This window comes from Bubalus kerabau, chromosome 5 (assembly GCF_029407905.1).
Source record: "Bubalus kerabau isolate K-KA32 ecotype Philippines breed swamp buffalo chromosome 5, PCC_UOA_SB_1v2, whole genome shotgun sequence".
Classification (NCBI taxonomy): Eukaryota; Metazoa; Chordata; class Mammalia; order Artiodactyla; family Bovidae; genus Bubalus; species Bubalus kerabau.
In genome coordinates, this window is record NC_073628.1 from 124,576,840 (window position 1) to 124,591,330 (window position 14,491).

At 49.7% G+C, this 14,491-nt stretch overlaps 1 protein-coding gene across 1 annotated transcript in view; it reads right to left on the reverse strand.

The window, feature by feature from the left end:
• The window catches only part of PROX1 (prospero homeobox 1), a 55,332-nt gene extending 49,723 nt beyond the window's left edge, over positions 1–5,609 (reverse strand). Inside the window, exon 1 of the mRNA XM_055582988.1 lies at positions 5,142–5,609. The gene's annotated coding sequence lies outside the window, so the exon portion shown is untranslated. The remainder of the gene's footprint in view (positions 1–5,141) is intronic.
• Between the last annotated feature and the right edge of the window lie 8,882 nt (positions 5,610–14,491).

Here is a 14,491-nt window from a genome sequence, read left to right on the forward strand (position 1 = left end):
CCATTAAAGATTTTTAAAAATTCCCTTATTTCTTAATATATGTATTAAGCCATATGTTTCAACTACAATTATTATTGATTTTTATTATATTTAATTTTAATCTTGAGTTTAACCTGGCAATGGGAAACCTTCTGATCAGCACTGGTGAACATCAATATCAGCAAGTATGCAGAAAAATACTGATACAGAATTTGAACCCAAATGTATTATCGATTGATACACATATTCTATTCCTTTAATTAATATGAAAATCTACATAGAATATTTTATTATTAAATATTGGGTTGTACCACTTGGCATCTAACTACCAAATGCTTTAATAATTTCTATATGAGGAGTATCTTAACATTAGCAGATTCTTCCCAGAGAAAAGAACAAACATCCAAGTATAATCAAGTCAGATTTTAAGGACTCCACAACATTCATTAAAATCTGAATTATCTAAAGAATTAACTTTAGAAGGAGAATCCTAAGGAAGCGGATGATAATGTCAGTAGAAAAGAATTTTCAGAGGAGGATTTCAAAGGAACACTGCAGTGTGAAGTAGAAAGTGGTGAAGTGCTCTGCTTTAAGTTTATGTGTGGATGAGTCCCTTAGCGTTCACCTGAACCTACCAAACACTGTTAACAGGCTACACCCCAATACAAAATTAAAAGTTTAAAGTTTTTTGGGGAAAAAGTTATTTGGAAGGGGGTGCAACCTTTACGCCTCTATCTGGAGTCCAGATTCTGGACAAAGATGTGTTCACTATGGGTTTTATTCAAACAGTTCAGGTAAATCTTTCATGAGATGGGGAAGAAGGTATGGCTGCAGCGCTTTCCTGCTTGGATTATATAGATCATCAGTCTTGATTGATAAAATGATTTGAAGAAATTGCTCAAGCCTATGCTTTTACTTCTTTTAGAAAACCACCTTTAAGTGGGCCTCTGATCTACTTGGGTCAAGTCTCTTATGAAATTTCAAGTGGAATAACACCAACAAAGAACACTGTGAATCCATCTGGAAATCAGTAATTCAAGGGGGAAAATTAGATGACTTGATTTAGGTACCCACCCCCGTCCCCCGCCCCCCGCCGGGCCCCCTACCAAGCTGTCCCCTTCACTGTATTTAAGAGTTCATTTCTGCTAATTAGCAACTTTCTCCTTGGAGAAGTTCCTGCTATAAGGTTAAGAAAGCCTTTGGTGTTTACTGTGAATAATCCACTTGATATTAGTTAATACTTAAATTAATTAAGATTGTATTGTCAAAGCTTATAACAGATTCTAAATTTTCCTATCATAGAGTTCTCAAATCAGAACCATTTCATTTAAAATTCCTCCATTCTATCAAAAATTCCATATATTTTTCACCTGCAAGATGAAAACAGCAAATTTCTGGAACATGCCTAAAATATTCATTTCTACTTATTTAAAAAGTAATAATTCACCAGATTAGTAAACAAAAGGGAGTGAGAAATAACTTCAAGAAGAAACAATTTTTTTTCCTTCTGAAGAGAACTGAAATACTCTTAACTGTCCTTTGAAGCTTTAGAATACACCAGGCAATAGGTTTTAGAAATTTCTTATGTATATGTCCTTTGTAATATATGTCCAATACAATATGGATACTTAATTAGAATCCAATTATAACGTATCAGGCACAATCCATCTTTCTATTATTAAATTACTAACATTTTATAAGCTTTTATTAATCTTGAACCTTACCATTCCTCATCTTAACAGTTGCAAATGCAAACAATACCTATAAGAAATTCATGAAAAAAGGCCTATTTCACTTTGAATTAATAAAGAGCACGCCTGGCAGCTAGGTTATGTTTTAAGATTATAAGTGCTACTTACAGAAGAAAGATGTTAGGGAATGAATAAAGTGAGAACAAAGATGAATGTTACGTATGCATGACATTTTTCCCACAAGGTGGTGATTAAACTAAATAGAATTCTGGATAATGGACACATAAAAATATCAATAAGTGCCCAGCACAGAAAATACTTAATAAAAATAAAGCAAATGAACATATCCATAGATGACATATTAATTATGAAAGAACTGTAAAAGCATCCAAGAAAAGTATTAGGAGGAACTTGGATGTTTAAGTTGAAAGAATAAATGACATACACTCTCTCATTTTCATGAAACAATGATCATCCACCAAGCAACCAAACCAACCAGCAAAAACCATTCGCCATCTAATCTAATTCTATGCAACTCAAGAAGCAGCCTGGTTGAAAGAAAATAAATAAATAAATAAAAGATCAGATGTTGAGAATCCAGATATAGTGCCTACACTGAATTCTCAATAGCCTCCTTCACACACGAAGCCACAGTCCTTACCTTCATCAGTTTTACCATTGCAGAAACAGGTCCACGGTGTAGCCCATGGACAGGTTAACCAAATTACTCCCCCTTTTCTTCATCACCACCCACAGCCCATTTAATTTTGAAAATGCTCAGAAGTTCTTGCAAGAAACTCTTCAGAGAGCGGACTGCCTGCATCTTGCATCAAATAGAAAAGCACAGTTACCTCTCACATACTTGAGATTTTCCTTCTCCATCAAAGTACTAACTAGGACATCTGGCACATGTCTGGTACAATGACAGGCTCATTCTACTTTATGAGAGTATTTAACATACGACTTGAAAGAGTTATGCACATACCTATTCTTTCTGGGCAGGGAGAAAGCACGCTAAAAAGATAAGCATTAACAACAGTAACACTTTCAAACTGACTTTGGTATTCTTGGCAGTTACACATACTACCCATGGATGTCCAAATCTCACACATACACACACACACACACACACACACATACAAAAGAAAGCTCTCACCACTCCCCCACAACGCCCCCACAGACCTGGGAGACAGGCGTAAACCAGAGGGAAGCAAAGAGAAAGTCAATGTCCCTCCACCTGCTGCCTGAAGTGGGGGGTAATTTCAGCTGCCTGGCAGACAGAAGCCTGAGACACAGCCTCCCTAGCAGCCTGCCAACATCCTTAAGAAAAATAAACAAACACATACCAACTTGTCCCCCACCCCCAACCAAAGGACTCACATGGCAGGGCTCAAAACATAACAGCCTAGTTCCCATTAGCCCGGACAATCCTATTAACCAGGGCAACCATAAATTCATAAACCTCTACAACCCTGGAGCACAGCACCGTGGTCTGGAACAGTACAGACATATACAGACACAGAGGAAATTTGCACCTGTCTTTCTTGACACAACACACCTGTCAGGCCCTGCCCATGCACAGCCCTCGGGCTAATAGACCTCTGCCTACGTAGTCTAGGAAAGTACATTTTTTTTTTTTTCCTTTTGGTAAGGGAGGTTATAGATGGGAGAGAGGGTGGGGTGGGGAGAGAGGAAGAGAAGAGACTTCTAGCCTTGACTTTGAGAGAAGGCCACCCTGTGCTTGCACTGTTTTCATAAGCTCAAGGAGACAACCAGACCTTCTTGGAAAAATAAAAACAAGCAGGTGAGTTCTCAGCCTTCCCCCAGGCGGAGTGGGTTCTGGATTGCCAAGAACAGCAGTTTCACACTCCAACCTGCCTCCTTGGGCTATTTAAGACTGTCGATCAACCCCTCCTCCCAGTTCTTCTCAGCCTGCCAGGAGGACTCTCTACTTCCGAAAAAAAAAAAAAAAAAGACTGAAAAAGTGGCGGGAGACCTGTGAGTCTCCCTCCAAAACTACTCCCCCTCTAACTTCCCTCCCGCGCCCCCCCACCCCCGGCCCCTCCAATCCACACTCTCCACCTACGTTGAGTTTTAGCCGGAGGAGTAAGTGGCGGGCACACCCGAAGAACCAACAACTTGCTAAACCGGGGGCTTTGGGGAATGTCTCCCCCCCACCCCAGCTTGCCCTCGTCGCCCCCTCTCCTTGTCTGTTCAGGCAGGATAGCCGCTTTCCCCGCGCCGCTCCCCCCTCCTCCGGACTTTTGTTCCCAGTAGCAATCACGCTCACCTCTCCATTCCTCCCTTTCCAGTCCTCCGAAGTGGGGCAAAATTGTAGGTACCACCCAGACGAACCAAGATCAGATGGAAGCAGCCCAACCGAACCGGCCGCCGGCGTTGACTGCGAGCAGATCCGCTGGACAAGAACATCCCCTACCCCCACCCGGACCGCGATCCTTCCATCCTTCTGCGGCGCTCGCGCCCCAGCTCCCCCTCCGACCACGCGACGCCCCCCCCGCCCCCCGCCCCCCGCAACCCGAGGCTTCCAGTGCCACCTTACCCTACTGAACTTGACTTAGCCCTGGGTCCTGGGAGCTCAGGAGAGGGGAGCCGCGCTCGTTGCCCGGGACCATCTCTCCACTGCTCCAACCCTGATCTCAACATTTCGGCTTCGACAGCGTTTTGAGAGGCAAGTAGCCGAGCGCCCCCCCTCCACCCCATCCCCCCCTCCTCCTCCCTCTCCCTTCCTCCCTACTCCCTGGCCCTCTGCTGGGGTTAAAAAGGAGAAGTGAAAGGTATGCAAATGACAAGCAAATTGGAAGAGCCTGGAAGAAAGGCAGCTATAATAAACAAGACAAAGAGAGAGGACGTGGGGACTAGCCCAGGAGTTTTCCTCCGGGCGAGATGGGAAGGATGAGACTGGGGAGGAGACCCGGGGGATTCAGACGAACAAAAAGCGACCCGGTCCCCCTCGCGGTCCTCTCTCCGGAGAAGAGGGCCAGAGAAAGAAGGAAAGGAAGCGAACGCCTCCTCACCGCGTCCCCCCCCCCACCCCCGAAACAGTACACAAAAGGTGACAAGATCAGCGACAAGTCCAGCACTACTAGCCTTCTCCCCCCTCCACACACACACACACCGCCAACACCACCCCCCCAGCCACCAGCAGGAAAGAGAAAGAAATAAAAAGCCAAGCGGATCACTTACTCTTAGGAACTGGGAGGAGCGGAGCGCTGAGTTCCACTGAGGCTCCTGCTTAGAAACTGTTTAGACGCTAATTTTTTTTTCCCCTTAAATTATGATTCATCTAAAGAACACCCTTTTCTCCCGGGGATGGGGGTGGGGGGGATAGATGTGTACACGGGTCTGAGTAATGGGAGTCTCTTTTTCTGGTCTTCTCATTCAAGAACAAGCCGGTACAAGTGATTCTGGAAAAGGGGAGGGGACTCGCGAAGGGGGGGAGAAGATACTTACGCGGTGCAGAGAGCAGTGGGACCCACCGAGCCTTTTTTTTGGGGGGGGGGGCAGGCGGAGAGAGGAGGACACGCGCGCGCACACGCACGGGGAGAGATCTTGCGGGTGATGAATATGATAATTGGACAAGGGACGGTGAGTCCGTGCGGGCACGCGCTAGCGGGCCGGCGGGGAGAAGGAGACGGGAGAGAGGAGAGGGTGGGCAGGGGGAGGGTGGGAAGAGGAGCGGAGAGAGCGCAGGAGAAGAGGCGAGAGGTGAGAAGGGAGGAGAAGAGGGGAGACAGGAGAGGAGAGGAGCGAAGCGGAGAGGGAGCGGGCGGACCCGGCGAGAGCTCTTTTGCGCCGCTCTGCTTCCCCCGGCTGCAATGGTGTATTATTTCCGAGCGCTCCCTCGGCTGAGGGCTCCGCTCCACAACAAGATTTACTTTAAGACACAGCTGAAGGAAACAGGAAGACTGCACGTCACAGTCTGACTGACGTACCCGGCCCCAGCACCCAATCGCGAGGCGCCTTCGGATTCAAGGGGGGATAGCGAGGCAAGAGAACTTGGGAGGAGAAAAAAAAATATATAAAAGGGGTGGGGGTGAGGGGCTGGGAGGAGAGGAGGGGAGAGGGGCCCCACGCTCCCCTCCCCTGCCTCCATCCCCGCCCCCACTCCCCACCTCACCCGCGCCCAACAGCCGCTGCTTCGGGGCGACCGGCTCGCTGCGCCCGCGGCCGGAGCGAGCGGTCTGCGGGCGCTGTGCTGAGCGCCGCTCGGCTCACACTCGCTCTTCCAGGACGCAGGTCCTTTTTTTTTTTTTTTTTTCCCTCCCCTTCATTTCTCAGATACCGCTGATTGAGTTCGCCGAGCGGCCGAGCGAGTGAGCGCTCCTCGGACGGGGGGTGGAGGAAGGCATAGAAAAAGTGTTCTGGAGAAAAAGTGGGGGTTTAAAGGGGGCTGGGGTGGTCTACGAGGACAGAGCGGGGGCCCTCAAATCATTCCACTTTTTAAATGATCGTAGCTAGTATCAGGAATACATGTCACTGTGGCTTTCTTTGAAAGGAGAGGTGGACAATACAGGTAGGTTTTGGATTAAAATAATAGTAGGTGCCAGAGGTTTGGCTTCGGCTCCGCTGCATCAGATATGAGAAGATCAGTATTGGCTGAATCCCAGTTAATCTCCCATCAAAATTGTTAGGAAGAAGAATATTTGTCCTTGGTTACCTCTAACAACCTTATCTGGACTGTAGGTACAGCAACCTTGGGGAGGGGTGGGGGGGGGGGAATGTTACAAACATTACTACCAACCGATTACCGCTCAGTAACTCACTCACCCCAGAATGATTAGAGAGAGGTTTCATGAAGGATTTACACCGTTTTGACGTCTGGGTAACAAACTTGAAAGTTTCCTAGGTAAGAAATTTCAAGCGCTTAAATTTCGGGCTTCTGCGTCAAGCCACAGAAAATTCACTTTGTTTTGACATTTCTTGGACGAAAAATAACCAGCGAGATTTCTTTAGATCATGTGGTTCTTGAAGAGCTGCTTGGGATTTGAAAGTTGCTAATGCTAAGGCGCAAGCTTCCAGCCGCAGCGAGGATGTCGCTTTCACCGGGCACAGTAAACGGGCTTTTAATAAGACAACCGCGTTTATGACTTCAAGGTCCTATAAAAGCTGGGACTTGCAAGGGCTGTGAAGCAGAAACATTCACACCCAATCGATAAGACGCTCTTTTTTTTTTTTTTTTTTTTTGTAGGATGGGGACAAGTATTTTTCGTGTGTCCCTCGAATTTAACCAGATCAAAGGTTGAATCGTGTTGCGTCGTGACAACAGAGTGTTTGTGAAGTGTGTTACAATACACTGGCCAACTACCACCACCACCTTCCGCAACACACACACACACACGCACACTTTTCCTGGGACAATTTCAGCCTCAAATTCATCAAACTGTGAAGAAGTCTAATCTTTGAATAAGAATAGTGACAATAGTATGTTCCAGTCCATACCCTGTAGGAAACTTTTGGCATGGGATTCAAACACTGAAAAGAAGAAGGGGGAAAAAATTAAGCCGGCCGGGTTAGGTGTTGGGGACCAGGAAAGAAAGGGGGAAAAAAAAACCCACCAGACTTGCTTGAGCATCCCCCCACCTTCATGTCTCCCTTCTCGCTGCCTCCAGGCACTCCCCCTACCCATTATGGAAACAACACAGAGGCTCGCAAACACAGGACTCACACTTCCAATGATCGGCCACTGCATCAAGTGTTCTAATCGAGATGTGACAATTTAGACTGGGCACAGAAATAATCTAGCCACATGGCCATTAGATACAGGGTGGAATAGTGTTTCTTTTGGTTGGGTCCTTTCGAGGTAAGCGGGTGTACTGAGCGGAGAAATGCGGGTTCTGTGAATGGATCAGCGCTACTTCCTTTCTTCTTTTTCGTCCTAGTATCTTCCTTAAGTAGCCCAGTGTGTACCTGATCGCGCCAGCCCACAATTAAACAGAAGTAAAGGATACATGCCCTCCACACCTTAAAACCATCTGCTCAGTTTGACATTTAAAAGGGAGGAGGGCAGGGAAGGAGGAGAGGAGAGGAAGTGGGGAAGAAAGGAAGCTGAGCGGGAGAAAAGGTTCAGACTCTAGAAGGAAACGGCTTGAACTTTAGCCCACAAGTTTATGTCAATTGCACCTAGCGCCCCGGTGCACGTTTTGCACACACTATGCCCGGGAACTGGCGGCGGGAAAAGTTTCCTGCGAGCCCTAGTAAGTCCTTTATCTCTCCCGGGGGAAGGCAGGCCCGTGTCGAGGTCGGGGTACCCCGCTTGGCAAACAAGAAATCTCCTCCACCCCGCAGCCTCGGCGGCGGAGGCTCGCGGCTCGCCAGCTCTGCCGCGGTGGTTCGCAGCCCGAACTGGGGGCACCAGAGCGGCTTGTGGAGTGAAATAGGAGCGCGCGCGACGCTGGACGAGCGAGCTCGGTCCGCAGCCCAGCTAGGCGAGCTGCATATGCTGAGGCCAGAACTGTCTCCTAAAGTCTGGGCGACATACAGGCCAGGCTCCTGGCAACCTCTCCAGCCAGAACTTCGGCGTTCTCCCGGGGCTCAGGCCGCCCTGAATCAAGGCGTGAGGCCCAAGCTCCCTATCTCCGGCTACTCGCGGTTTGTTTTCTGATAGGCGAGAAGCGATCAGTCAGCCCGGAGACGAGAAGTCGCCTAGATACAGGCTCCATCTCTGAAACCATCGGGCAAGTTTAGGGTCAGACCCTTTCTCCGCCCTACTGCCAACACAACCCCAGTAACTTAAAAGTTAACACAAGTTCTGACCGGTCTTCCAACAAACCTCATCTATGCAGTTTACATTTGCTTTTTTATCAGAAGGGTGATCTGTGTGCGTTCTTAGTCAAACTCTTTCACTTATCACTTATGCATCTAGTTCTGGGTTAAACACACTTCTGCTTGATATTTCTTCGGTGTATTTTACCCCTCAGGTTCTTTCTTAAAGCCAGTAGGTGGGGATAGGAGAGAACAGTGCATATCAGTAATTTAAAAACCTTACAAACAATCGTTAGCAGATCCTAAATAAACCAATTCTGGGAATTGCAACCAGATCCAGCTGAGAGACAAACATGGATGTTTATTTCAGGAGAAGGATGCTGAAGATCCAGCCTGGATAAACACCTAACAGCACCCACCACCCACTACCACCACCGCCCTGAAGAGAGGAAGAAAAAGAAATAAAAACCCACTCTAGGGTGCAGGCCGGCCTGCTGCAGGCTGTCTAGAGGTGGACTGCCTGCCTGCCTGCCATATTCCTGCTCTTTCTCTCAATCCCTATGCCCAGTGTGAGGCCAAGACCAACGTGGATTTGTTCTGAACGAGGGGGAAAGTGAAATGCCAGGAGATCAGTAGCAAGTAGCAGCTGCAAGGTTTCTCTCCTGGGAACCCCACTGCTTAGAAGCCTCCAGAGCGATGCTTGTTTAACCAACAGCTTTCAAAGTAAACAGAAGCGATTCACTCCAAAGAAGTTGAACTATAACTCTTACAAAAATTTGGGGTTGGGGTGCTGGCAGAAAAAGTAATAAAAAACAAAATAAAGCCCCCACCCCCAAATCAGGGCCCAGAACAAAGCTTCAAGGAGCCTAGAATTGTCCTAAACAAATCCATTGAAAGGATTCCTTACAATAGTGACCTCGAAGAAAATCACTCTTACCCCACAAACACACACTTGCGCTGGGGAGGGGGGCTTGGTTGTCAGTGATCGAAGGGGCACACTACTACTTGATTTTATGGAAGTGGGCGAAAACAATCAAATGGAGGTACGATCCCTTCCCCAGAGTAGAAAGGAGTAGGCTGGGAGCTCTGCGACGCCAACCTTGGCTTTGCCTCAGGCACCGAACTTTCCAATATCAAGATATTAACAGATGGTGGTGAGCACATGGAGGGCTGTTACTTACATAATCCAGCCACTCCGCCCGGGCGCGCTGAGCCCAAAAAGGCGCCCGCCAGGCCGCGCGCGCGTGTCTTCGGAGGGGTGCTGTTGCCCCACCCCCGACCTCCCTCCGGAATAACTTGCCTTTTTTCAACCCCACCGGGCTCTTTGAGGATTAGTATTTGGAGAGGTTGTGATTTTGGGGCGGGGGGTGGAACCATACATCGATCCTCTTGGGCTATATCTTCTTCAGTCCACGGTAGAGAAGAAGCCAAGGGCAGAGGGAAGTGAAGGGACGCTTTCGGAGAGAACTGGGCGATCTCGCTCCGAATCTGGGGGTGCTGGGGAGTGGGATTTACGCCATTTACACCCCTCCCTCTTTGGCGCGGATTAGCATCTCTTCTCGTGTCCCTGAAATACTAGAGCAGGCACGGGCCGCAGCCAGGGGGAGTGGGGTGGGGTGAGGGTGTGTGTGTGTGTGTGTGTGTGTGTGTGTGTGTGTGTGTGTGTACGCCTCTGCACGCTGGGGCGCAGTGGGCAAAGTTACGCAGAGCCTCTGGACACCGCCGTACTTCCGAGCTTTGGCAGGATTTTAAGCACTGGGTCTCGCACGTGGGGAACCCCTTTCGGGCGGTAGCGCCCGCTTGCCTGCACGCCCACAGCACCTCCCCGGAGGCCTGGTCGTCCCCTCCCCGGCCCCGTGTGTCTGAGTACCTCCGCGTGCGTGCCCGGGGACAGATTTGTTTGACGAGCCTCCTTCCCGATGGCGACTCGGGGCCGCCCAAACCCGCGAGGAACACGCCTGCATGTGTCGGAAAAGTTTCGGGTCGGGTGGGAAGGCTGGGAGTCTCCTCTGCAGCCCCGAGGCGGGAGCGGGGCCTCCGAGTCAGTGTCTTCCTCCGGGTCTCCTCCTCCCTCCCGGCCCTTCCTTCCTCGCCCCGGCCCCGCGCTAGGTGTCGCGGCCTCTCCGGTCGGGAGACGACGCGCGCGAGTAGCGGCGGCCGTGGCGCCGCGCAGCGGGCGGAGGGCGCGCCCCCTCCCACCCGGTTGCCCCGTGGGGGTGCGGGTCGCCCCGCCCGGACCCCGCGGCCCTGCCCTTCGCCCGGGGCCGCCGCCCGGCTCCGCGGGCCAGAGCTGGGCGCCCGGCGGGCGCGGAGGGCAGCCACCTGCTCCCCGCGCGCGGCGCGGAGCCGGGAACGTCCGACGCCGCTCGGCCGGCGCCGGGCGATCGCCCCCGCCGCCCGCCTGTTGCTGCGGGGTCTCGGCGGCGGCGTTCCCGCAGCCAGTGGGATAGCTCAGCCTGGAAGGTGGGGGCCACCACTGGGGACCCAGATAGGGGCGGGGACGCTTGGAGGGCTTGAGACCTCCCCTTCTGCCCACCCCCTTTATTTTCTCATTTGGCTTTTCTTAGGACCGTTTTCAGTCAAGGATGTGAATTTCGGAGAAGATGCTCTTTTCAAGGGGCTTTGATAGTAGGACTTAACTCATCCCTACTGCCCATTTTAGGAGGCTTTTAATCTGGACGCCAGCGAGTTAGAAATAAATAGGTGTAGGCCAGGCTCACAGAGGGAAAAAGAGAAGGAAGCTCCCAGTTTGGATTTATTTGGGGGTGGGTGGGGGAGAGAGTGAGTGACTCTGGAAAGTTGCATTTTGTTTAAATTAGAGCAAGACAAAGTTGAAAGCCAGATTTCTATAATTTTTCTGGTAATATTTCTTTTATGAAGTATCTAAGTATCTGTTTGTCATCATTTTGAGATCAAAAGGAGAATCCATATGCTGCATAGTTTTTCAAAATTGCTATTTAAATATGTTTTAAATGTTTTATCCGACGTGGAGAAGGCTGCTCAGAGGCAAGGCTGGTGACAGGGAGAGTGGGCTGGTTTGATGTGGAGCAGAGGTTCCCAAGACAGGGCTAGTCATCAAGAATCGCCAAAGGAGCTTTTCAAAAATAAAGATTTCTGGGGCCACCCCAACTAGGCAGTCAGCAGGAGGACGTGGGAATCCAGGGGTCATACTGTGTTTCCAGTAACTGCTTAGCGAGTTGCTGACTCTGTGACCGGGGGTGTGTCACTCTATCTGAGCCTCAGTTCTTTTTATCTGTCAAGTGGGGATATTATCCAACTCCCAATTGTAGAGAGCTTTACATGAGTAATATTGTTCAGCACATGACTGGTGCTCAATAAAAATAGAAAGTGTTCGGTTTACAAATGTGTGTTCATCACACTTGCACTGGCATGTACTCCTCTTGTCATAGACACCTCTGCTCCCCCCTCAATATTTTGGTGAAGCTAACAGGACTCTCGTTCAATGTATGCATATTTTAGCTCATGCATAGTTGCTACTTTGGATGCTTCATATGCTCACCTTTCATTTCATAGGCCATGAAAACTAGAATTGGTGCATGTTTGAAAGTGGAAGTTATGCCCTGTGTTCTTGGACTTAGAACTGTCCATCAGGCCCATGGGCACCCATTTATCGATCTGAAATCCTTGCTTGCTTGCTTTCTCCCTTCCATCCTTTCTTCCCTCTTTTATAAATGACAAACCTTTCCTACAGAAGCCGCCTACTCCCAACAAAACCTTAGGACAAATAGTTCTATTCAAGGAGGGAAAAGCAAGAAGGCATAAAAAAGTTTTAGGTAAAACTGAAACAAATGGACTTCATCTATCATAAATGTGAATCAAACAGAGATCATCTATTTACACGTGTGAATGAACAGCTCCCCCAAATCTATGTCATGTACTATACAACCCTTCATAAAATTAGGTTTGGCCCAATGAATAGGAGCACACCCCAAAGTAATTAAGGGAAAGCTCAGCCAGAGGCAGCTGTGAGAAGAGAAAGTAAAGTAGGTGGGGAGGGGCCATGGCTGGCTGGGACTCTACACGGATGAGAGGGGAAGAAAGTCAGAGGAATGGAACCATCAGAGAACAGATCAAGAAGCCTGATGATTTTAGAAGTGGACATGGCCATAAGTGGCTACTTAACGTCCCAAGGAGGATGCTTTGCTGGTATCCTCAGAAGGCTTGAGAAGAGTAATCCCTGTGTATTCCTGGAGGGGGGTTACTGAAGAGATTTTTCCAACTTAGGGCACGCATGGGCCCAGCCCTTACTGAATGAGCCCAGGGGCTGAGAGTGGGCACCCTTTGCTTTCTGAATGAGAGACAGTGAAAGCATGACCCCTAGATGCCTGTCCTTCCAGGGTCCGTGGATCTTTGGGCCAGTGTGGAAGATCCTGCTGTCTGGCTCCTGGGGGTGAGAAGGATATGTCTGTGACTCTAGGGGACAAAACAAAGACCCTCAACAGGTACAGAGAAACACACACGTGGAGCCAGGCTGTAGGGAGACAGGTTCTTTGGGTTTCTTACTCCCAAGCGCCCTCCTGGTGGTGGTCCTGGTGGGAGGAGTACTTTTGCCCACACTTGTTGGTGGGGCGGGGGCAGCAGGGGCAGCAGTGGAGACAGGAAGATTTGGAGAGGGGGCCCTGTGTCAGGGGGTGGGAGAATGTCAGGAAGGGAATACGAGTAGGTGCTGGGTAGAGGTGAGGGGAGATCATGGGTGAGGTGGATGAGTGGGAGGAAGTAGGTGTCCTGCAGAAGGTATCTGGTGGGGGTGGGGAGTAGCTTGTCGAGGTAGGGACTAGGGAGTGGAGTTTAGGGGAGGGGGGAGAAGGAGATGGGTGTGGACCAGAGCAGGTAACTGGGGAGCACCGGGGTGCAGGAGGTTGGGGGGGGTGGGCAAGGAGGCTCCCGTGGGACATAAGGGATGTGAAGTGTGGTTTGAGGGATGAGAGGGGGAGATGGGAGGGAAGGCAAGGCTGGAGGCTAAATTCGACCCTGCTCCCAGCTGAGGGGGACAGGTAATGGGGTGGAGGGACCTGTACCTCTTTGCCAGTCTGGCCAGGCTCTGGGAGACTCTGAGATACCCTCTGATCCCTGTTGGCAGAAAGACCTCAGAGCCCCCCTGTTGGCCACCACTTGACAGGAGCAGGCAGCTGGGCTCCGCAGTGGTGGGACGTGCCCAATTTGGAGGGGTCTCGCTATGCCTCCCCTCCTACCCAGGGCTCCCTTAGCCCTGCTCAGACTGCAGGGTCCCTACAGCACCCTGCCCCGGGCAGCAGCTTCCTCCTTCCTCCCAGCTTCATCTCCCTCCATCCCCATCCTAGGCCCAGGGTGGCTCCCTGACACCCCCAGTTCCCTGAGGAGGAGGCCGCATCCTTTTCCCTCTTGGAGTTGGTGCGTTCACCCCTTGTCTTAATGCCAGTCTTCTGGGGTGGTTCCTGGGGGGAACCGGGCAGGAGGGGCTGCAGAACTCAAAGTAGGCTCAAAGAATATGGAATCATTCGACAGATAATTACTGTTTGCAAGACATGGCTGAGCGTGGCAGCTGGTGACCCTGTTGAGAGAGCGAGTGGACCGGAGAATTTTTGGTTCTTATCCAACACGGATGGAGAGTGAGGATATGTTGGATCTAGCCAGGTTTCTGAAACCTCAATTAAGAGCAGGAGTCTAAAGGAAGCTGTGTGGGGCAAAAGTGTCAACACCTCCCTTTCTCCGTATTCCAAAGTGGTCTTTCTGTGAGAATATGAGAGGGAGGGGTGTAGGCATAGTGATGAGCAGTGATAGAAAATTCTAGCATCTACCGAGCACTTCCGACATCAGAACTGTGCCAGATGCTTTATGCCCAGCACTTCCATTTTCTTCTTTCTCAAATGCCATAGACTATAAGACACACCATCCATTTAAAGATGCCCTTTGGGAGAAAAGGAAAACATAATGACCTTAAATGCACAATCGATTGTAAGACTTATTGATCGCAGGAACGTAATAAAATATGAGAAAAAGTGAATCATAGTAGTGAAGAAACAAATACATTAGGTGTAGTACTCCCCACAGCCCTGATAAGAATTATCCCCACTGTATGGTATGGATGAGTAAAGAGC